Source organism: Peromyscus californicus, unplaced genomic scaffold (assembly GCF_007827085.1).
Source record: "Peromyscus californicus insignis strain IS unplaced genomic scaffold, ASM782708v3 Scaffold_4__1_contigs__length_199733344, whole genome shotgun sequence".
Lineage (NCBI taxonomy): Eukaryota > Metazoa > Chordata > Mammalia > Rodentia > Cricetidae > Peromyscus > Peromyscus californicus.
Window position 1 is genome coordinate 57,337,329 of NW_026294562.1, and position 24,614 is coordinate 57,361,942.

Below are 24,614 nucleotides of genomic sequence, written 5' to 3' on the forward strand. Positions count from 1 at the left end.
TAGTCAAATCCTTTGGTAATCTTTTTCTTATTTAAAGATTGAAAAACATACCAGTGGGTCTGGTATAAGCCAGAGCAGGCTGTAGAAGAATTGAACCTTTGAAAAGAGCTATGCTGGTCACCCTGCCGGGGCGGCCATCACCTTTAGAAACTTGTGTTAGTCAGTGCGGATTCCTTCTTCAGAGACTGGCTAGCATTCTCTTTGGGGAATTTGGTCTTGTTTTATGTATCTACTGGATGACATACTACAGGAAAAGGGTGTGTGATGTCCTACAAGATTTGTGAATGAATCCACATTGCATTTTACCTGATTGTACCTAGAAACAAGCATATCTTCCATCAAGGCCACATCGAATTTCACTTGGTTTGATTCATTGGCAGAGTAAGCAAGTGTCCGATTCCATTGAGAACCCTGAACATGGTATGCCTAGTGTATATGGGGATAAGTTAAGTCTTTGTGAGCTGTACATTCTCATGTTACCTATATGAACACCGTGCTGTGGACCCTTTTGCAGTTTGTTTGGCGTTTTTATCTTTTTAAGTAAGAGACTTGACACAACCAAACAGACTGGTCTTACAGCAGAGAACATTGTATTTAGCAACTTTTTTTTTTTTTTTTTGGTACTTTTTAAGCCAAGGTTTCACTATGTTGTCCTGAAACTCAAAAAAATGAAGCTGGCTTCGGACTCACAGAGATTGGCCTGCTTCTGCCTCCTGAGTGCTGCGGTTAAAGGTGTACATCACCAAGTCCGGTTTGGAGGAACTAAATTCTCTGTCATTTTCAGTTTAAATTGATGTAAGTAACTTCTTAAACATTTGAGACTTGTTACTCACTGGCTTGTTTTTCTTCATATCCTGATATTGTTTATATTTCCTTGTTTTTAAAAGACTTCTTTCTTTCATTTTATGTGTTTGAATGTTTTGTCTGCATACCACATGTATGCCTGGTACCTGTGGAGTTCAGAAGAGGATCTCAGATCCCCTGGAACTGGTGTCACAGACAGGTGTGAACCACTGTGTAGTTGCTGGAATGGAACCCAGATCCTCCAGAAGAGCAGCCAGTGCTCTTAACTGCTGAACCATCTCTCCAGTGTGAAGAAGACCTGTCTTGAAAAAGCAAAATGAGAGGCTGGAGAAATGGCTCAGCAGTTAAGAAAGCATGTTTGTTGTGATAGCTAATCTTGGTTGTTATCCACACACTTAGAAAGAATCTTAGTTAAGGAATTGTCTCCATCAGATTGACCTGTCCATATTTCCTTATTTCTTAGATCTATAGGAATGCATTGTAAGATTGAGAGGTGATTTAGTCTCAGGTTTCTCATTTTGTAGGTAAAACAAATACAAAGAGAAGAAATTATTTGTTGAGAACCGAATATGTGTGTCACCTTAGGTCTAGATCTCCCTGTTGGGCTTTAAAGGAATGTGGCTTTAATCAATACACAGCTGCTGCTGTAGATATCAACTTATGAACTGCACTAGTTCATTGAAATGGGGCATGTTAGTGCATGCCTGTAGTTCCAGCACTTAGGAAGGCAGAGGCAGGAGGATGGCAGCAAATTGGAGGCCAGCCTGATATTACATAATGAGTTCAGGTTAATCTGGGCTACAAAGTGTGAGATTGTCTTAAAAAAGAAAGGAAAGAAATGTATTCTTCTACAACTTTAATCACTTAGTTGCCCATACGCTATGTAAAAAGTTTTGGTGACATTGAGGAAGTGTTGACTTGAGAGTACTTCAGGTTGGGTTGGTGAGGTGTAGCCTGACCATTAGGTTGTATAGTAAGTAATTCCTTACCCACTGTGACTGTAACAAGCATAGGTGCTCATCTGGCCTTTACTTTGGATGCTAGTTTACTAATTTATGAGTTGGCTGTGTTTTCATAGTGGGTTAGACTGAGCTGAAGTGATGTGAGTGCTACTAGTGAGCATAGCCAGACAGTGATGTAATCCAGTCAGGTGCCAAGGTCTTTGCTTAAAATGCATCGCCTACTGATATGGCCTTCCTAAGGTGGCATGGAGGGCTTCCCGAGGGTGGCTTGTACTTCACAGGGCAGTCTTCTTATATTCTTGGTGTGGTGATTTTGGTTAATGGCTTTGAAGTGTTGATATCCTTTCCCAGGCTTAGTGGTTGGTGTTTCTGAAGGTACCTGTTAGAGTTACAGGTATATGTATATTGTTGGGAGATATTTCTGAAGATAGAGAGGTTTTTAAGTTTTATGTTTCTCCCAATTATTGATGTTTTTACCATTACTTTTTATTAGACCATGACTGTGTAGCCAAGGCTGACTTTGAGCTTCTCCTGTCTCAACCTCCTGAGTGCTGGGATTGCATGTGTGTCACCACAAATAGTGTTGATGATGTTTGCATTCAAAACTTTATTGATGACCTTTCATTCACAGCATGCTAGACACTGATGGCAAAGTGATAACAAACCTTTGTGTAGATGGATTATCACATTGACTTCAGTCCCTTCTGACTTGAGTGTTTTGAAGCATGCATAGCAGGATCATTGAGCCATGTTAAAATGGTCAAGGTAGTGGCCTGAGGATTTTTGATATAGCAGGAGGTGAAGTCTTTGCTTCTCTGTGTCTGGACTCTGGGCTGTCACTTGTCTGTAGTGTGGGCACAGTTTTGTTGTGTCTGATACTGTACAGAAAGACAGTTATTTACTTGAATGCTTTGGAGTAGCTCTGGCTTTCTCCTGTGACTTGGCATCAATGGGATGTAGCCTGCATTTTTAAAATTTTATGAGTACAGAGTTCAGGGAATCCCCCCCAGGTAAATAAATTTGATTTCAATAAATTTGATGTCTATAAAAAGGTAGATTAGGATGAACCCTTTCCTATTTTCTTTAAGATAAGGGGTTGTGAATGGTGAGAGTTCATCCTATTTCCTCAGACTTTGTGAGTAAGCAGATACATTTAGATGCTGTTCAGTTGAGAGATTCTGTTATGTTTTAGGCTAAACCAGTCTTCCATGGGGTATCTTTGAGATTGAACCTAAGACTTTGTTAATTTTAAGCATGCTAAGCATGCACTCTACCTCTGAACTGTAGCACTTTAACTGACATTTTTGTAAGTATGCCACATTGCATTCTTTAGCTGTCATCACAGTGAGTAGCACTGAAAAGAAGGTAGGATTTATGGTAGAGGTAGAATTGTATGTCTGTTCAGAAAAGTATTGTTCCTGTAAGGAATGATAGATGAAAAATATAAAAAACATATAAAAATGAAAGCATAATAATTTTCCTGTCTTGATTATTTTTTTAGGGGATGAGTCTTTGGATCCATTTCTCCAAGAGAATAATAATCCAGTAATGGGCAACTAAACTCCATGGCTGTTATTATTATTGTTGTTGTTATTGTTTGTTTTTGGAGTCAGAGTCTCACTATATAATAGCTCTGGAACCTGATACATAGACCAGTCTGGCTCCTACTCAGAGAGATCTTTCTGCCTCTGCCTCCTGAGTGCTAGGATCAAACTAGGCCCAACTGTGTGCTGTTTTAGCTTTCCAATCAGCAAGCAGTGCCTCCCTCAGCTGCTGTGGCCCTGTTCTTATTCCCTGTTCCTGAGCAGTCTTGCTCTCTAAGAGAGCCTCTTCCTCATTTTATGCTTTCTGATGTAAAACTGTAATTTCCTAGAAACCAGATCCTTAGGGAGATTTACTGCCTCCTTCACTTTTGATGTTTTGGTGGGCGGGAGCCTTGTATTACTCTTGTGGATTCCAGTTCATCCCTCCTAGACAGACAATAGGGGGTTTTGTTACCTTTCTATGTACTTACTCTTGGGAGTTGACGTTTTGGGGAGGGAATGTAGAGGAGCTGTTTGCATGCTAGGCAAGCTCTTCACCACTGAGCTGCATCCTGGCCCTCTATGTACTCTTTGTGTGTTTTCTCAAGACGGGTTCTCTGTGTAGCTCTGGCTGGCTTGGAACTTTCTCTGTAGACCAGGCAGGCCTTGATCTCACAGAGATCCTCCTGCCTCTGTACTGCCCAGCTTCTATGTACTCTTTAAAACACAATGTTGCCAGGCGGCGGCAGTGTGCACCACCTTTAACTCCAGCACTTGGGAGGCAGAGCTGGGCGGATCTCTTGAGTTTGAGGCCAGCCTGGTCTACAGAGCGAGATCCAGGATAGGCCCCAAACTACACAGAGAAACCCTGTCTCAAAAAACCCCCAAAACCAAACATTCTCCTTTCTCTCCAGTTTTAACTGTCAAAGCCCTTCCTTTGGGGATGTGGTCCAGTAATACACGAAACTGCAGACAGTTCTTGCCCCTAGGTACACGCTTGCTTCTATTATTCCTCTCCATGGCAAGTTGAATTTCTAAATAAAGAGGGTAGCAAGAGTAAAACTTTATTCATTTAGGCAAGAAAGAAACTGAGGGTGGGAGGGAACTGGGGCACTTCACACTAGTTGAAATTAGTAAAAATAACTTTGCCAAGAGATACTTTGGCTTTTTGTGTGATTTCTAGCCAGTCATTATGGTTTATTGAGTTGTAGCATGTGCCACCTTTTCTTTCCTGTGCTGCCCCTCCTGCTTTTTATCCCCACCATAATAGTTTTATTGATTATTTGGGAGTTTCACATAATGCACCCCAATCATATTTACTTCCTAGTCTTTCCAGGTCTACCCCCTTCTTGTGTCCCACCCCCAAATAAAGAAGAAAAGAAATTAAAAAAAAAAAATGCCAAGTCCAATTTGTGTTGCCCATATACTCACTGGAGCATGGTCAAACTCTCAGTGGCCAGTCCCTTAAAGAAAACTGTGAAGACACTTCAGGATTGCTATCACAATTTTTAAGAGGTCTCTTCAATGGTTTCTTGTCTAGACTTGTCTTTTTTGGGGGGTGGAGGAGAAAGGTTGTCACAGAAGCCTTCTATGTCTCTCATCTCAACTGTGAGTCTGTATTCATTGACATCACTGCAAAAGAAGCTGCCTTGCCCTTTATAGTCAGCAGCAGCATGGATCATGGACTTGCGCATGGTTTCTGATGACAGCACAGACCATGGACATCCACATAGCCACCAGCGACAGCACACACTATGGACCCTCTACATGGTGGCAGCACAGACCATGGACATCAACATGGCCTTTGGTGGTAACATGGACCATGGACATCCACATGGCCTCTAGTGAGACTGCAGACCATAGACATCCACAAGGCCTCTGGTTGCAGCACAGACCACCAACACCGTCATGGTCCTTGGTGGCAGCACTGGCCTCAGACATAAACATGACCTCTTGCAAAAGCACAGGACAGTCACATAACGTTTGGTGGTAACACGGACATGCCTCTATCAGCAGCACAGACAATGGATATCCACATAGCCTTTGGTAGTAACACAGGCCTGACTGTAGCAGGACCACAGACACTAACATGGCCCGGGCGGCAGCATGGACCACAGCATAGACATGACCTTCGACAGCAGCACAGACCATGGACATCTACATAGACCTTGGGTATCAGCATGGCCTGGGGCTCAGCACAGATCATGGTCTAGCCTCTGGGGGTAGCATAGATCACAGATACCAACATGGTCTCTGGGGGCAGCACAGACCCTGGAGGTCTTTCAGGGGGTTCCAATCCAGAAAATAAACCATTCTCCATCTCAGACATCCTTTTATTGCTCAGAGCCAGGGTGATCTTGTTTGTGGCTGGGCAGCTTGTTCAGAGGTAGAGTCTGTGTGAACTTCAAGTTGCTGCATACCATCTTGCCTGACAGTCGTCCATGCCCTCACCCCTGACCCTGTCCAATCGCAGCCTTTTCCCATAACCTGTCACTGCTATTACATCTCTAATTCCACCTCTCTCCATTGTACACGTTGCTCCATTCCTCCATCTTTCCCACCTCTCCATAACATATTTGTTTGTCAAAGTGGCATTTTGCCCAAACAGCTTTACATGCAAATACTCATTGCAAGGAGTCATTGGTCTGGTTTAAGGTTTCTGGTTTTTGAAGCACCATAAATACTGGACAGTCACTGAGACTTGTCTTGGATATCTTGCTGTTGTCCTGAGTCAGGATGGTCTTGCTGCTGGGCAGGGCATTCAGGGGCAGGATCTGTGAGAGCTCCAGGCCATTGCACACCTCCCTGTCCTCTATGCTGGCCACCCTTAGGCTCACGTGGCATAACTGTTGTGCTTTCAGCTGTGGGCAGCACCATGGTCCCGAGTTCCCCCTCTTCCAGGAAGAGCAGCAGCGGTGGCTCCATGCTTCGGGCCAGTCCAAGGGCCAAGTGCCAGCCCTATTTAGTAATGACATGTTTGTTGTCCAATGCAGCCGAGTGCTCTCCCATATTGCTTTCATACCCTTCACTGTCTTGCCATTCTATGCCAGACTCTGCTCCACTGTCTTTCCTTCTAATTTTGTGAGACCACTTTTTAAAAGCATCTTCCAGTCAGATCTGCATTTTTTTTTTAGTTATTCCATAGATACTGCAGGCTCTGTGGACTCTTCCTCGCAGCAGAGCATTGCTTTGGCCGCCATGGTTCTTCCATGTTGGCTGTAGGGTTGATATCAAGGGTGGGAGGGGACACCAGCTTGGTGGCAGCGTCTCTCATCTGCAAGCCCCGCATGGCTGATGCAGGTCATCTCATTACGTAACCCTGTTGGTCTGGAACTTGATACATAGACTAGGTTGTCTGTAATTCACAGAGATCCTCTTGCCATCTTCCAAGTTCTGAGATTAAAAGCATGTACCACCATGCCCCCCCCAACCACCAAAGATTTAGTTTTATGTTTTATGTGTGTGAGCGTTTTTTTGTTTGTTTGTTTTTTTGTTTTGTTTTGTTTTTGGTGTGCATGTCTGAGCACCAGGTGCACTCCTGGTGCCCACAGAATCCAGAAAAGGACATGAGATTTCCTGGAACTGGAGTTACAGACAGTTGTAAGCCACCACGTAGGTGCTCGGCACTGAGCCTGGGTCTTCTGGAAGAGCAGCCAGTGCTCTTAACTGCTGAACCATATCTCCAGCCCCTTTCTTTGCTTTTACAGCTGAATATAATTTTTGTATTTGGCTGTTGGTGGGCACTTAGTTTGCACTACATGTTAGCTGTTGAGAATAATGTGGTTTTTTGTTGTTGTTGTTGTTTTTATTAGAGGCACTCATGAAGCTTAGTCTGGCCTTACTGTATAGCTGAGGATGATCAGGAACTTCTGATTCTCTTGCCCTCTCTCTTAAGTGATGATATTGCAGGAAGGCCCCAGCATACTGTTTATGCAATACTGGAGATCAACCAAGGGCATTGTGGTGCTGGGCAAGCACTCTGTTAACCGAGTTAATAGCATTCTTTTGTATAGAACCTGAAGTGGAAATGCTGGGTCATCTGGTCATTTTTTTCGTGTGTGGTTTGTTTTGTAAGTATTTTTCATTATTTTGAGGAACCAACAGACTTTTCCATAGTCCCTGTAGTGTTTTCCATTTCTCTCTACAGTGCATGAAGGTTTGGATTTCTCCACATCCTCACAGACTCTTACTTTCAATTTATTTTTTAAATTGTAGCCATCCTAATGTGTATAGGGTGAGTGTTTTGGGGGCTGCTTTGGATTGTATAGAGGTACCTAACAAGTGCTTCCCACTAAGCTCTCCTCCTTTACCCAGCTTCTCACACAGTCCTTTAGCTTTCTAGTGTGACTTTGAGAAACCCAGAGCTTTTTATATTTGGGATTCTTTGTGAAAGCCCCAGGCTACACTTTCTGGCTAGCTCATGAACTTTCAGTGATGCTTCTTGTGAAAGTCTCCTTTAGGAATTCTCTAATTTCTTTCCTTGTTTTCTATCCTCTTTATTTTAAAACCTTTCTATTCAGTTTTTAATTTCTGCTTTGAGTCTTTAAATTTTGAAGGCCCCCACCCTTCAGTGGCACTCAGTGTTTAACGACACATTATCTTGATCTTTCTGGAGGTAGCAATGACTTTTTAAATATGTGTTGTATATATATGTACAGTCTTTCTGTTTTCTTTTGCACTTTTCTGTTTACTGTGGCGTTCTTCATGCTAGGCTTTCTGAAGCAGTCTGGTAATCTTTGGCTTTGCTCATGTGTAAAGGTCAGAGATGCACGAATGGAGAGTTAATCCTAGGAACTGCCTGCCATTCTTTCTAAGCTCCTCCACTAAAAGAGCAGAGGAAGTAGCACTACCTCTTATTTGTATACTTCTTAGCTTTTCAATTACAAATGTCTTCCACTGACCAGAATCAGGACTTCTTGGAGAATGGTGAATTTCCAAAGTTGTGGCAGAGAAAGGAATGATATGAAACAGGAACATGCTGTGAGAGGAGTTCACACAGAAGCTTCTAGGACAGCTCCTATGGCCAAATATGGGACGTTGTGAAGATGGTGCTCATAAGAGTATATGAGTTCATACTAATAATGGATTCGGGGAGAGTGTGTGGGGGACAGGAACATACCTTACAAAGTTAGAAAGTCAGCTAATAAATGCAGAAGGCAGCTGAGTAGTGTAGTGTGGCACCTGGTAGGCACACCTGAAGCAGGAAGATCAGGAGTTCAACACCATCCTCTGCTGTGTAGTGAGTTTGAGACTAGCCTGGACTATGTGAGACACTGTCTCAAATAAAAACGTATGTAAGTATCATAGTGTCACTGTCCAGTGAGTATTAAAACTCTCAAGTGAATGTTCTAAGAGCATCATCTGTACATGTCTTCTTGCAGATTGCTTACTGATGAGTCACTAAAAAAAAATGGTTACTTTACAGTAAGAAATCTATTACTATCATCTTAACTGATTAAGATCATTCACAGTTTTGGGACAAGTTGACCTCATCTAGTTATTACTGCCAGAAATCTACACCCAGCATTCAGAAGTGAAATGAAAGAAAGTTTTAAAAATGTGTTTAGGTGATGGGGAATGAAGGAGACCTGGTTTTAGTTGTGTGTGACCCTGACTTGAAGCATAGGAATTGCCACTGAGGTGTGCTGTAGAGCAGCTATGGTTCAGCAGTTCCTCACCTGGGTGTGTTCAGAGTTGTGCAAGAGAATCAACTCAGCAAACAGTTTCTGGAGGAGTTAAGGAGAGGCCGGAGGGTCACTTCTGATAAAGCTTGTGCATGAAATACTTGAGGCACAAGTTTCATCTTCAGCAGCATACCTGAATACACACATAGGGAGCTAATTCAGTTGTTTTGAAGTTTCTTGAACTGCTGAAATGGAACTTCTTATTACTAAACATTTTATTTTGCTTTTACTTGCATATGTGTACAGAAGTATTTGGGTATGTGCACATGAGTATCAGTGCCCTTAGAGGACAGAAGTAGTTTTCAGATCCCCTAGAGCTAGAGTTAAAAGCAGTTGGGAGCTATTTAACCTGGATATTGGGAACCAAACTTAGGTTCTTAACCATTGAGCACCCCACCCCTGGGGCACCAAACCCTGAACTTTTAAGATTAACAGATGAGAGTGGCTGATGGGCAGCTTCAATGTTAGGCAGGGCTTATTGACCCAGGCATTATAGCAGATCACTAGTTTAGCTCACTTAGTTAATGAGCTCCAGTAAAATTTCAAGTCGTGTGGTGTCCCGTCAGCCCCCCCCCCCCAAACACACACACATCAAGGTCATTCACTTCACTTGTAAGACAGTTTCACTTTTCAGTCTGAAGACTGGGGTAGGGTATGACATTCCTTGTCCTGCCATTGGTTCTGTAGCTCTTTGAATTTTCAGTGTGGCTGTCCCAGTTCAAAGAGCTGTCTTTTAGCTTATGGGAATCTGCTAGCATGGAAGGAGAGAGTGAGATTTGGGATCTAAGCATAATATCATTTGATCAACATTCTGTTTCTCTCTAGCACTCCCGATTTTGCTGTCTTTTGCTTGTAGTTTGTGCTTTGGGGAATAGACATGAACAAAAACAAAAAGCATTCTTTTTCTGTTGTTTTGTAGATCTATTTTCAGTGCATATTGATTATTCCTCTTTACCCAGCAGTCTCAGTATTGTACTGGCACACAGTTCTCTTCTTCTGGATCTTATTTCTTACTATTCTAACATTTTTAAGTGTACAGATTTTCTTGGTATTAAATACACACCTTAATCAGTTTGTGATGGTCTATGTTAACTGTCATCTTGACAGAATCTAGAGTCACCTGGGAAACAGGCCACTGGCCATACCTGTGGGGATTATTTTGAGGTAGGAGGAAAGACCTGACCACTGTGGGTGGCACCACTCTCTGGCTGAGGTCCTGGACTCTGTAAGTGGAGAGAGGGAGCTGAGCAGCAGCAGCAGCAGCATTCATTACTCTTCGCTTCCTGATTGTGGATCCCATGTGACCAGCTGCTTCAAGCTCCTGTAGTCTTGACTTTCAGTGTTGGACAGTACCCTTGAACTGTGTGCTGAAGTAAGCCCTTTCTCCCTTGAGTTGCTTTTGTGTAAGGTTTTTGTTTTTCTGTTTTTTTTGTTTGTTTGTTTAATCACAGCAATGGGAAATGAAACAAAGACACAGTCCAAGTGAAAATCCATAGGCCCTTGAACAAAGGTTCTTTCTCTAAAGGGTAGATGATGCCCCAGCATCCTTAGACAGTTTAGCTCAGTCTGAATTCACAGTGTGTAGATAGACCCACCTGACAACTGTGTGTGCTTTTGGCATTTAAATAGGACTGCAGGCACTGTGTTGATGATACTGCTGGGAGCCTCTAAGAGTGGAATGGGTATTTTGCTTGCAGGTGGGCAGAATAGGTGGTTATTGATGGTATTTAGAATTGATTGCAGATTAGCTTGAGGGACCTGGAACTACACAAATTTAATGCCAATTTTTGCATATTGTATGCATTTTGGAGAGTGTCTTAACTTAGATTATATTTATTTATTTTTGGAGACAGGCTCTCAGTCTGGGTCCCCCCACCCCACCCCCCAGCTGTCCTGAACTCAACATGTAGACCAAGCTGGCCATGAACTTACTCAGCTCCATCTGCCTTGGGATTAAAGGGGTGTGCCACCATGCCCAGCAAAGGGCTGTCTGTAACTTTAACACAGAATGACAGCAAGAACTGGACTTAACCTTTAGTAATGACAGGTCCCATGTTTATGTACACACATACACACACACACACACACACACACACACACACACACAATTTTATGTGTATGAGTATTTTGCCAGTATGTATGCACCATGTGTGTGGTGTCTGAAAAGGCCCTAGAATTGGAGTTACAGACAGTTGTGTGTCACCATGTGGGTATTGGAGATCGAGGCTGGGTCCTCTGCAAGAGCAGCTAGTGCTCTAAACTGCTGAACCATCTTCCCAGCCCTTTGCTTAGCATCTTAAAGTGCAGTGCTTAAAGTCAGCCTTCTGTTGATGAGCGTGTCATTTCATAGATAGGAAGGACATGATTCTTCACTCACAGTGCTGTTGCGGCATCTGTGTTTATCTCCAGGTTATACTTTAGGGTGGGATAAAAACTGGAGTATAGGAATATCTGTTTTCTCAGTGTTCACATAGAAAAGCTTCAACTTGAGCTTTTTTAATTCTCTATAGTTCTGTGGGAATCAAGACCCCAAGCCAGTATTTTTTTTTTTTAATGGCAGCTGTCACCAGACCAAAATACAACACATGTGATTATCTGTTTTGTTTTTGTTTTTACAGGAACACTTCTGTTTCATACAATATCCTCTCTTACTCCTGCTAATCTGCTAATGCGGTAATTTGGAAGATAGCTGTCACCAGGATAACCTGTAATGGGCAAGGAGCCACAGAGAAGAAGACATTTCTTTTAGTTTTAAACCTTGGTTTGAAAGGTAAGAATTTTTAAGATCATCAGGTGTTTCCTTCCTGGAATTCTTGCACATGGGAAAACAGTTATATGTTCTCTCTTGACAGTAGAGCTGGGTAAGCAGGTCTGGGCAGTCCATCTGCACTGGAGACTGTGTAGTACTATGGTGTTTTTGGAAATTAAAGAGCAGCCAAGGTAGCTGGCTTTGGTTTATCTAGGAATCTGCAGAACTCAGTGGGTCCCCTGTTTCCAGTGGGGATTGAGCTGGCCACCAAAGGAGCAGCCAAGCCTTGCAAGCTGGAGTAATGTTCAGAGGAAGAACATGAGACCTTAGGCCCAGACTGCTTGACCCTGGGGGACGGGGGTTCATTTTCTTCCAGTGGCTTCTAGCCAGACACCTTGCAATTTTTGAGTCCTACTTGCTGTAATTCTTTACTGGAACTTTTGATTGAAGATCAGAGATTGACTTTGCTTATTTGACTCTGGCTCATTTGGCATTTAATAGGAAATTCCACAGGGGACCATTATGTCTAAGTGAGACTGATCTGCTCATCTACATTTCAGATTTTCTGCTAGCTCCAAGACTAGCTACTCTTTGATGGCTTCCTTTTGTATCTTCTAATTGACATTATCTCCCAAGGCCTTTTGACTATTGGTACTATATTGCCCCATTCATCTCTATTATAGTTTTGGAGCTGTAATGCCCTTTGATTATGATTGCCATCTGATTGATCCTAGGCATACAGAATGATGCTTTGCCTATGACCTGCCAAACCCCCAAGAAGGAGGGGGACCCTGCACTTCCATAGTGACATTCATTCTTTGCCATGTATCACTGCCATTTTCTCCATCTGTGCCTATATATCCCTGTCCTGTGACTTCTGTGTGGGAACTTCCTCCATGGATCCCTTCAGCCTCTCTGCTCTCCTTGCCTAATCTATCTGCTTTTCTTTCTTTATGGTTTTTTAAGACAAGGGCTCCCTCTGTGGTGCTGGCCTCAAACTTACAACTATCATCCTGCTTCAGTCTCCCATGTGCTGGAACTGTGCTAACTGCTTTGTGAATTCTTAAGATATTTCATTAAATTAGTGTAATAATGTTTGTTTGTTTTTTAAGTTGGATTTTAAGTATTTTCTGAGCAAGGAATTTTGAATTCTGTTTTATATGGTTTGTACTTTTTTTTTTGGTTTGACTTTAAAAAATTATTTTAAAAATGCATGTTTTGCAAGCATGTATGTATGTGAACTATATGTGTGCATGGTGCTGTAGAAGGTCAGAAGAAGGCATTGGATCCCCTGGGACTGTAGTTACAGGTGCTTGTGAACTGCCATGTTCTGGGAACTGAACCTGAGTCCTCTGGAAGAGCAGACAGTGCTCTTAACCACTGAACTATCTCTCCAGCCCTTAGTACTTTTTTGACTAATAAAATTCATAAATATTTTGTGGTAGGCTCTAATATTTCAGAGGTATCTTCTGTTTTTCTTTGTTGACAGAGGGTCCTTAGCTTTGGCAGTTTATGGAATGATCTCTTCACTTTGGTTAAGTCTTTTTATCATTTCTGCTCACCAGCATGCTGTTCTATACTAGGACGAGGAGACATAAGAGAAGTTAGATGTCTCTAGTGGCCCTAGAGTCATTGGCAGGTGGCTAAAGAGGATTCCTAGAATGCAACTACTCAGGAAGTTATAGAGTAAATTTACGTTATAACAGGCCAGTTAGAAAATAGTTTGGGTTTTGCAGGCAAAACCAGAAATGCCAAAAAGAATGTTAGAAGATCCTTATGAAAAAGAGTGCATTTTTAGACTTCCATTGATGAGATTTAAAATGTGACAGTTGTATTTTGTTTTCTCTGGTACAGATTTGTCTGTGGAATAGACTGATTCTTTTTCTAGGGAGTAATACTACACTTAATAGTTCTCAAAGACAGAACTACCCTCTCGGATATCTCAAATCAGGTCTATGTCTCTCCCGTTAATGTGGATCAGTAACAGCATTCCATAGTTCATCTTTGAAATTGTGTGTGTGTGTGTGTGTGTGTGTGTGTGTGTGTACATGTGTGTACATGTGTGTACATGTGTGTACATATGCACATGCTGGAGTGTCAGTGTCGAGATAAACAGCTTGAGGAAGCTGGTTTCTGTCCTTCCACCATATAGGTCCTGGGAATAGGACTGTCAGCTTGGTGGTAAGTGCCCTCAGCATCTTATGGCCTCAGAGTATCCTTTTACATAGACAAGTGCTGTTGCAGCTGACTTAATAGTTAAGTGTACTCAGTGTGGATGGTGTGTGTTGAGTTCTATTAGATCTTTTGATGCTATCAAGTTCATGTTACGTTGTAAATTCCCAACTGAAGGCTAAAGTGAGAGCTCCTCACTGTAACAGTCAGGTGGCTTTTCAAAAGTGAAAACTTCCTTTGCCCTTGTGTTGGAATCTAAAGACACTGTTTCACTGTGGTTTGAGCTTAGGAAATTAATCTATTGTGTTTTTGTGTGGCAAACACACTTCTCATGTAACTTATGACATCATAGGAAGTGTCTAGAACAACTTAATTCTCCCTCTGATCAAAGTAGCTGTGGGAGTGACTTTGGAGTATGAGGAGCCCAGGTCACTTGCTGTGTAATTGTGGGTTGAATGTAGCAGGAAACACATCACCATGACACTAGCAGCTGTCATAATCTCCATAGTAGCTATTTATTGTTCAGTAACTGCACAAGGACGATTCTTGTGTTCAGAAAAATTCTGTCTTGCCCCGAACTTAAAAAAGTCAAAATAAAACCTTAGCCACTGGGAAGTCATTAAGCTACTTTGTGGCTGCACAAGTCATGAACCAATGGCATGGGCCTACAAGAAGTGCATATACCTCACTGTGAAAACACCCGGTGTCATGGGGTGCCAGCTTAAACATTGCCCAGTGCCTGCTGGTGAGTAGTAGGAGAATGGCCATAGTTTGAATTAACTTGCATTTTTTAGAAGTTGAATAAATTTGTCCTACTAAACCTTTTCTAGGTCTTATGCATCATTTTGTTTGTTTTTTTTTTTAAGCTGTAGATGTAACTGTACTATGTTGAGTTGTAGTATGCCACAGCAGACTCTGTTTTAGGTTTGTCTTAGCTGATTTGAAAAATATTCTGCCTATGGATGTTTCACAAAGACTATTCTTAGGCAAAGCGTGTCTCTCAGATTTGTGACATAAACAGGAACAGTCTTCTTTTCACCTTTCTCATTCCCCGTGGACTTGGACCTGCTTAGTTGGCTCTGTTCACCTCCAGTGTCTTCAGTGCCTCTGTGTATATTTCTAGTCTATTCTACTTTGGCTATGAAGAGGAGGGTGGATCTGTTGCATGCATACCTCCTTCCCCCTTCATCTTCTAACAGTTAAAACACACCTTTTAACTGAGATCAGTATTAAATGTAAACTTTGGTTAATTATTCCTTAAAGCAGTGACGTATTTGCAGAATTTTTCAGCATAGTCAGATACATCCAGCAACCTGTCTGCCCTTCTCATTGGGATACATCCTGTCTAGAACCCCATGCCGCTTGCCTTCCTCTGGATGTGTTCCTTTTAACCTTTTTCAAAGCTTCTGTGCCTTCCTCTCTTTTGCGAGGCATCTTGGCTTCTGGTTTCCTGTGTGTTTGCCTTGTTTTCTGAAGCATACTTTGAGGGGCTGTTTGAAAAAGGGTGGGAATCTGCAGAACGTCTCTTTATGAAGTGTCCTCAAATTTACTAGAGGAGGCTGGTGTCATTTTACATTCTTATTCTGTGTTGTTTCTGTGACTTTCTCTCCACTAGACAGATTTCAAGATTATCTTTGCAGCCATGGCATTTCATGAACATCCATGACACTTTGTCTCACTAGTGTTTGGGTTGGCCTGTGCAGATAGGTCCTAAAGACAGCTCTATTTGATTAATTCTGGGAAATACCATTTTACTTTTTGTGTTCACCATCAAGGTAGTAGATTATATTATGTTCTTCTAAGCTGGTTGTGACAGGGCATACCTGTCAGCCAAGCACTGTGGATTTCAAGTTTGAGCAAAACCTTGGCTACATGGTGAATTTTAAAAAATGTAGGACTATGGGATGGAGAGGTGGTTTAGCAGTTAAGAACCCTTGCTGCTCTTGAAGATGACCCAGGTTCACTTCCAACTTCCAAGGTCTCACATTGGGCTGCTCCCTACCACCTTCAAGTCTAACTCCAAGGGGATCCAGCAACCTTTTCTGGCCTCCATAGTGACTTCATGCACATGATGCATATGAATGAAGGTAGATTTTTAAAAAGTAGGACTATAACTCACTGGTAGAGTGATTGCCTAGCATGCCAGAGACCCTAGGTTCAGTTCCTATTCTCCTCCTCCCCATAAGAAAACTGTGTGAGCATGTTATACTAAAACCAGTTTTATTTGGATACTAGACTTCCCAAATCTTTCTCTGTTTTCAGTCTTTTCATTCGTTGGCTGTCATTTCCTATTCTTTGTTCTTTGTGCCTTTGTTTCACCATAGGAGAGAAGGGTTATATGGGACCAAGGCCACTAAGCCTGTGAGAAGCTTCAGAACCTTCCTGTTTTCTTCCTGCGGTTCCATGTCAGCCCACATGTAGCTATAACCTGTACCATTTACATCAAGACAATTTTGATAGGTCGTGTGGTAATCATGTAATGCAGCTGCCTTCTGGAATGGAAACTTCCCTTGCAGAGACTCACAGGTGCTGTGGAGCTGCAGTCAGTTCTCTCCGCCTACCATGTGAGCTCCAGGAACCAAATTCAGGTTGCCAGCCTTGGCAGGCAGCAATGCCTTTACCCCACTGAGCCACTGCACACTCGTTTGTGTTGTTTGAAAGAACAGTTACCACTGTGCCTCTTGTCTGGGTGCATGGTGCTTCCTTTCTCCTGCTTGGTGGATCAGAAGTTTAGAGAGCAGAACCTTGGATGTTTTGGTGAAAGCTCTAAATTTCTTCCTCTCTGACTTGTGTTCAGCCCTGTTCTGGCATGTGCAGCTTTCCTTCCCTCCAGAATAGACCATGCCATTTTTCTAGGTCTTTGTTCCTTTTTTTCTCTCACAAGCTTCTGGGAGAACCTTGCTCCAAATTTGTCGTTGCTCTTACTTTTCCTTAAAACAAAACCAAGAGTCTCCTATTCCTTGAATAAGTCATTCTTCACATACTCTTAATCATTGCTTTTGAAATTGTGTAAAACAAACAGATTCTCATGTCTAGTTATGGCTGCTTAGTGATGTTTCCAAAACCATCAGACCATGTATATGACAGTGGTTCCATAGGAGTGTATTGCTCAGTGACATCATGCCATCTGAGTTTGTGATGTTCTCAAAGTGACAAAATTGCCTAATGGATATGCTTCTTAGACAGGTCCCCTTGGAAGGGATGATGGCTGTTCATTCAAGTTGAACATGCATATTTATAGAGGAACAAACTACAATACTTGAAATATTTGAATTAGTTGACAAAAAGTAAGTGAATTTTTCTTGGCTGTGATCCAGCATGCCAAACTTTGTCTTTTTTTGTGTGTGTGTCTCTTTTCTGGATGTATGTTATGTGCCAGGTGCCTGAGGAGGTCAGAAGAAGGCATTGGATCCCCTGGAATTTGAGTGAAGAGTGGTTGTGAACTACCATGTGTTCTGGGAACTGAACCCAGGTTCCCTATTAGAGCAACAAGTGCTCTTAACTGCTGAACCATTAAGAACCACTCACTCCCCAGATTATTATATTATTTTATTATTTTATGTGTATGGGTATTTACCTGCATGTATGTTTGTGTACCCCATGTATACCTGGTGACTGCATAGACCAGAAGAGGGCATCAGAGCCTTTGGAACTAGAGTTATAGATAGTTGTGAGCCACCATGTGGATGCTGGAAATTGAACCCAGGTCCTCTGGAAGAGCAGCCAGTACTCTTAACTGCCGAGTCATCTCTCCAGCCCCTGGGCTTAAGCATAAAAGTGAACTGGATGATGAGCCTTCCTGCCGCATTGCTCTCTGCGTTGCAGTGGTGCATTTGGAACGTGTTGTGTGCAGGCATCTGCTCTTTGAGCATTGTGTTTCCCAGGTGGCTAAGAATGCCACAGGTAAGCAGTAAAAGCAGTAAGCCTGCCATTCAGTACCAAAGTGCAGGCAGGAATAAAAAGGGGAAACTAGGTTTTGATGAGGTAGAAATTTGTTGGCAGTGAAGGAAATGTGGTAATTAGGAGAAACCTTGTTTTTTCAGAGTTGAGCCTTTGCAGAATCTTCTCTGGACTGATCCCTTTTGAATCAGGCCCGTTCTCTCTCCTCTCTGTAGTGATAGATTCTCTGCAAAGCACTTACTCAGCTTCAATGTGTCCACTCCCATTCACTAGTGTTTCTGAAAGTCAGAAAAGTACTTTGTGTGCTCCCTACTGTCGATGATAGATGTCTGTTTTTCTCAGTTAAAACTCATTGATCTCTCTGGTTCTGCAGTAACCCTGAGCATGTTTTGCATTCATGCTGAGCCCTTCAAGGTCTGTCCTGGCATTGCCCTTTCTCTTTCTGCTCTCTGGTCCTTGTGGCCTGCTTTCCTGCTGTGAGGTTGCTGAAGCTTCATTTGTCTCTTGTCTCTATCCTTGCAGTTAGATCTGGAGCACCTCCTTTCTCTCCACTAACTAGATACTCATTCTTTCCTTCCTTTCCTTTCTTCCTGAGGCAGGGTCTCACTTTGTTTTCCAGGCTGCCCTTAAACTTGAACCTTAACCTCCTGAGTGTGGGGTTATAGACCTGTATCTCCAGGCCTGGCCCCATTCTTTGAGGCTTACTTACAATGGAATCCAATGGCAGACTGTCTTCCACAGAGCGTCCTTGCTGTGGAGCAAGCTTGGAGGTTTTGCTTCCTTTTGTCTGTTAAGACTTTATCTGTGTCTTGTATTTTTCAAGCAGTCAGCACCATTTGCACTACTCCTGTATTACTGAGACAGTGCAAATTAGCATTTTAAAGTTTCATGGATGCAATTCCTTTATTTTTTCCTTTTTTAAAGAAGAGTAGGGATATCAACAATGTTCTGGGATACCTGGATATGACAAAGCTGATTGCTTTTGACACCTCTGAAGAAACCATGTTGGAGCCAATAAAAGCAACAACAGGCTGCATGTTTGTTTTGCCTTCTCCAAGGAAATGCCTTCTGCCACTTCCCTGTAATCTGGGCACTCAGGAGGTGAAAGTAGGACAATATGGAGTTTGAAGTTTGGCCTATGTCTCCAGACTCTGTCTGTCTCACAAACAAACACACACCATTGTGTTGGAGTGGGAAAGATGGCTCTTGTGTCATATAGCTGAGATTGCTGATCCCACTGCCTCTACCTTTGAAATGCCAGGGATTACAGGTATGCCTCATTGTGCCTTGCCCCATTGGTCTTTATGTGGAAAAAAGTGGTTAATGACTAACTTTGGCTGTGGAAAGATTGGAGGGACGATTTCAGTACGACAAGAGGATTTTTGGTTAGTCACTGCAACAGCCTTTTTTATTTGGTTTTTGTTTTTTTCCGGACAGTCTTTCACTATGTTTTCTGCCTGCCTCTGCCTCTTGAGTGTTGGGATTAAAGGTGTGAGCCACCACCTCCCACAACTGCAACAATCTTAAATGAGGCAGGGTCTCATTGTTGCACAGCATAGTAGGGCAGGTGACACATGGCTCTTGAGAACTTCAAATTGAGAAGCCCAAGTTTTCTGTGCTATAGCTGTAGAATACACATTAGATCTCCACAGGCTTTTCACTTTATTTTGTATGTGCATATGTGAGGACAACTCGGGTGTCATTCCTCAGGAACCACCTTGTTTTGAGACAGGGTCTCTTGCTGCTGTGATACTTGCTCATTAGGCTAGGTTGACTGGCTGGGAAGCCCCATAGATCCACCTTTCCTAGCCTTCCAATGCTGGGATTGTAAGTATGTACCACTGGGCTCTTTTACTTGGTTCTGTGGATCCAACTCAGGTTTTCATGCTTGTATAGCAAGCAAACTTCATTGACTGATCTGTCCCCCTAGCCCTCTCTTACTTTCTAATGTGACTACTAAAAACTTTACACTTCAATGTGACTCCCATGATGTTTGTATTAGGTGTCACTTGGACTCTCAGAGCCTCCTGGGAGGATTGAAAGGAGACTTGGGATATATAGGAATGGGTTTGAAATTGGGGCGGTGTGTGCATCCATGCCCTTGAATAAGGATGTAAGAGTGTGTTTAATTGGTGTTTTAAAATATTCCCTTCATAACACTCTTTACATAATATTAAAAGTTTTGGACACAGTTTTGTTTGCTGAGGCTTTTCCCATGTGTTACTTAGACAGAAGCAGCTGCTCTTATTTCTGTACTGTTGTTTGTTGTGCTACACATGTTTAGGAAACTATAAACACTAAAGTGGGAGTTGTCCTAGCAATGTTTTCTGCAAGCCTGGTGGATTTGTTCTGATATCCCCTTTGGACTTGGAATTGTGTGGGCCTAGTTCTGAAATGACATAGACAGATTTGGCTTAGACAGGGTTGACATGTTACTGTGTTGTAGCTGGAGTTTTCCTGTCCTGGCAACATTCCCAAATGACCACACAAAAACTTAATATTAATTGTAAATGCTCAGCTGATAGCTCAGGCTTATTACTAACTAGTTCTTACAACTTAAATTAACCCATTCCTATTAGTCTATGTGCTGCCCCAGAACTCATGGAATTTACCTCTCCAGCATGTCTTGCTTACTCTAGGTCTGGCTGGCAACTCCTCTGCAATTCCACCCTTCTTCCCAGAATTCTCCTAGTCTGGCTCTCCCACCCAATCCCTCCTGCCCAGCTATAGGCCAGTCGGCTCTTTAGTAACCAGTAAGAGTAATACATATTCACAGTGCACCAAGATTGTTCCACAGCACTGTGTAGTCTCACAGAACCTTGTGCCCAGGGCTCCTTTAATGCTTCACTGTTGTCTGTCTGGAATTCTTCACTGTCTTGAATTGTTTGTTTTGAGCATTTTTTGCCTCGCACCCAGCCAGTCTTTGGTATAGCTGTCACATAGGTCAGGGTATGGACTGAGAGCTTAGCAGAACCCATTTCTTCCTGCAGAGAGGAGTGCTCAGTTGAAATAAGGCTTTTGGATGATGATGTGGTTCTGATGTTGTTATGGTTCTTGTTATTCCTGCAGTGCACAGTTCATTCTAGGGCAACCATCAGCAGTTTCTCTTTTCAGAGAAACTAGAAGCTTCTGGTATTTTAGCCTTTTAGCATTTGGTGTCATTGTTTGGGAGTCATATGGTGTGTTGTTGCTCCTGTGTCCTGTTGGGACTGAGAACATAGTCCCATGTTTATGTTAGTATGCTTTGCGTGGTTATGTGTTTAAACATGTTTACTACAATTTTTGAAAATATAGTCTAAACTGATCCTTAGTTATTCCTTTGAATAACAATTGATCAGCACTAGCTTACACTCATGGTGTCTGGTAGATAATACAGAGTCTCAGGCTAGACCTGTTCTTTCCTGAATCAGAAATCAGGATGCATTTTAGCAAGACTCCTAGGTGACTCCTTGCGCATAAAAGCTTGGGGAGGACTGCTCTAAGCTTCCAGGTGGTATTTTGGCATGTTGACTGAATAGTAGCTTCAGTTTGCAGTAGTTTTCAGCTGCTCCACCCCACAATCAGTTAATGTAGTGAGCTGCTGAGGCTTAAAGTGCTGCCATGAGGTCTCAGGATGGCAAGCTCCGGCAGCCCTGCAGCTGGCAATAGAATCCAGGTCTCTATGGATACTTACTGGCACTGAAGAGGTTCCAAGGGTGTTTCAGTTAGGACTACTACTGCTGTGACGAAATACCATGACCAAAAAGCAAGGAGGAAAGGGTTTATTTGGCTTACACTTCATATCACTGTTGATTATCAAAGGAAATTAGGGCAGGAATCTGGAGGCAGGAGCTGATGCAGAGGCATAGAGGGGTGCTGCTTACTAGCCTGCTTATAGAATCTAGGACCACCAGCCCAGGGATGCCACCACCCACCATTGGTTGACCCCCCCCCCCCTTCCCCATCAACCACTAATTTAAGAAAATGCCTTACAGCCAGATCTTATGGGGGCATTTTCTCAATCGAGGTTCTTTCCTTTCAGATAACTCTAGTTTGTGTATCAAGTTGACATAAAACTAGCCAGCACAAAGGGTAATGTTGTTACTTGGTGGAAGCAAGTGATTTTCAGTCAGTCATGCCTAAGTTCTGTGGATGTGCTGGTGTTCTGTGAGCAGGATATTGGTAGGGTCTACAGATAGACTGGTGTTCTCATCACACCTCTTGCAGATGGTTCCTCATATCTGCCTAGAGCAAAGAAATACCCTTCTTGAAGATACTGTCAGTGCTGACACACTTTGAAATGAAGGGCTCATGTTCAACATCGCTTTCCAGAGCCAACTTGGTAGTATGAAACTAGTGTAACAATCTTAATGGATCTGTAACTAAAACCTTGATCTGAGATGAATAGGTTTATTCAAGAGGTGGTGGGTCCTTTGGCCCTATTTTGTGTATGTAGGTGGCAGTTTTCACTGTGGGATGATGAAGACCAGCAGAAATTGTCTTCTGTGAGGTTAGATGACTCCCTAGTGACCTGCTTGGTTAAAATATCTAGTCCTTTCATTGGAAAAAAACATTTTCAAACTTCTTGGTCTAATTTGTAAAAGAAGCCTAGGATCTTGGTAAAGAAAAGTACCCTGGTCTCTGACCAAACTTGTCACCTTGCTGGCCAGCTTTTTAGGGGAGATTGAATTTCTGCTTATCCAGAAGTTAAGTGTCACTCAGTTAAAGCGTAGGATTTAAATATGTTTGTGTCTACAGTAAACACTTTATTAGGTCTAGGTGTGATGGTGCATATGTGTAACCCTAGTGTTTTTAAGGCAGAAACATGAGGATCAGTTGAAGGCCAGCTTCAGCAACATGGTGAGGTTGAGGCCACTTTGAGCTAGAGGAGACTGTCTCAACCCTGTTCTCTCTCCCATGCTCAATATTTTTTGTTTGTTTTTATTGTTAATTCTGACTCCAGGCTTTTGTTTTTTGTTTTTGCAAATCTTAGCTTGTTAGTTTTTAAGACAAGATCCTGCTGTGTTGCCCAGGCCAGTCTCAAGCTTAGAGTCTTTTAGTCTCAGCTTCCTAAGTTCTGAGATTATAGTCTCAGGCTACCATGCCTGGTTGGAATAGTTATATTTTAATTTTTTCTCAGTTTTTTTTGGAGGCAGGGTCGATGACCAACTGGGAATTTGCTGTGTAGATCAGGCTGGCCTCAAACTCAAAAGAGCTCTGTCCACGTGTTTCCCAAAATGCTGAAATTAAAGGCATTTCCCACCATACCCAGCTAGAATAGTTACACTTTTAAAAATTATTTATTTATTTTTTTTAATGTGCATTGGTATTTTGCCTACATGTAAAGTCTGTGTGAAGGTGCCAGATTTTGGGGTTACAGACAGTTGTAAGCTGCCATGTGGGTGCTTGGAATTGAACCCAGGTCCTCTTGAAGAGCAGTCAGTGCTCTCAGTCTCTGAACCATCTCTCCAGCCAGTCTAATTACATTTTTTTTTAAAGACTACATTTTTACCTGAGGGAGGACAGTTGAGCTTTGTAATTTTTAGTTTGTATCTAGCTTCATTTTACTGCAAAGAGCACCAGCCCAGGGACAACTAATTCACCAGTGCCTGTTGTATCCAGTCAGCTAGCTGCTGGACTACAAAGCAAAACAGATGATGTTTGCTAGGAGAGTTTACTGTGGCTCCATGTTGGTATTGAGTTAATGGCATTTGCAATATAAAGAAAATTCACCTTGGAAGTATGTATTTTCAAGTTCTGTACTACACAGTGTAGTGATGAAGGAATCGATCGTTTTACAATAAATGCTAAAAATTTTTCTCAGTGTTAAATTTCATTTAAAATATGAAATTTACAGAAGGTAAGTACTTCAAAATACAGGTTTGGTTTAGGGGATTAGAAAGCCTGGGCTGTGGTTGTTTTATCTGTTGGTTTGGGTTTTTTGTTTGTTTATTTGTTTTATTTACTCCTTTTCTCTTTGGGGGCCTGCCACACAGCTCCCAGATAAATACACGGTGTCTTATTCTTATTTATGAATGCCTGGCCTTAGCTTGGCTTGTTTATAGCCAGCTTTTCTTAAATTACCCCATCTACCTTTTGCCTCTAGGCTTTTACCTTTCTCTATTTCTGTATATCTTTTCTTTCCTTCTTATTCCATGTCTGGCTGGCCCCCAGCGACCCCTTCTCCTCCTTTTCTCACTCCTCTTTCTTCTTTTTTTCTCCTATTTATTCTCTCCGCCTGGCAGCCCCACTTATCTCTGTCCTGCCTAGCTGTTGGTTGTTGAGCTCTTTATTAGCCAATCAGGTGTTTTAGGCAGGCAAAGTAAAACAGCTTCACAGAGTTAAAAAAAAAAATGTAACACTTTTTTACATCACTAAACAAATGTTCCACAGCATAAATGAATGTAACATATCTTTAGCTAATATTCTACAACACTGGGGTAGTAGGAAGGCCATTCTTCTATATGTATAGACCCGAGGAACACTGACTATTACTGGATTTATTGTTTTGAGTGGATTGTAACAGCCTGGGCAAGACATAGGTCTCCAGGTAGCTTCCTTCCTTTTGTCAATTTGAGAATCAAGACATTTATCTGTCTTCCTTCCTTCCTTCCTTCCTTCCTTCCTTCCTTCCTTCCTTCCTTCCTTCCTTCCTTCCTTCCTTCCTTCCTTTCTTTCTTTCTTTCTTTCTTTCTTTCTTTCTTTCTTTCTATAAGGGGGAAAGTATGTAGGTTTTCTGATCAATTGCACAACATAGCAAAGTTTCTCATCTACCCAACACCTACCTATGTATGCAGCTGAATGTCATTCTATGCCTGGGGGTGCCCAGGAGGGCAGAGCA

The 24,614-nt window shown here is 42.3% G+C and overlaps 1 protein-coding gene across 12 annotated transcripts in view; it reads left to right on the plus strand.

Annotated features, from left to right (window-relative positions):
* Ppp6r3 (protein phosphatase 6 regulatory subunit 3) overlaps positions 1 to 24,614 on the plus strand; it is a 132,010-nt gene that overhangs the window by 24,294 nt on the left and 83,102 nt on the right. For 10 of the 12 annotated variants that reach the window (XM_052760040.1, XM_052760043.1, XM_052760045.1 and 7 more), the window contains exon 2: positions 11,592 to 11,743. The gene's annotated coding sequence lies outside the window, so the exon portion shown is untranslated. Of the gene's footprint in view, positions 1 to 672; positions 796 to 11,591; positions 11,744 to 17,076; positions 17,182 to 24,614 lie in introns of those variants that run through there. The other 2 variants (XM_052760042.1, XM_052760041.1) reach the window with 2 other exon arrangements.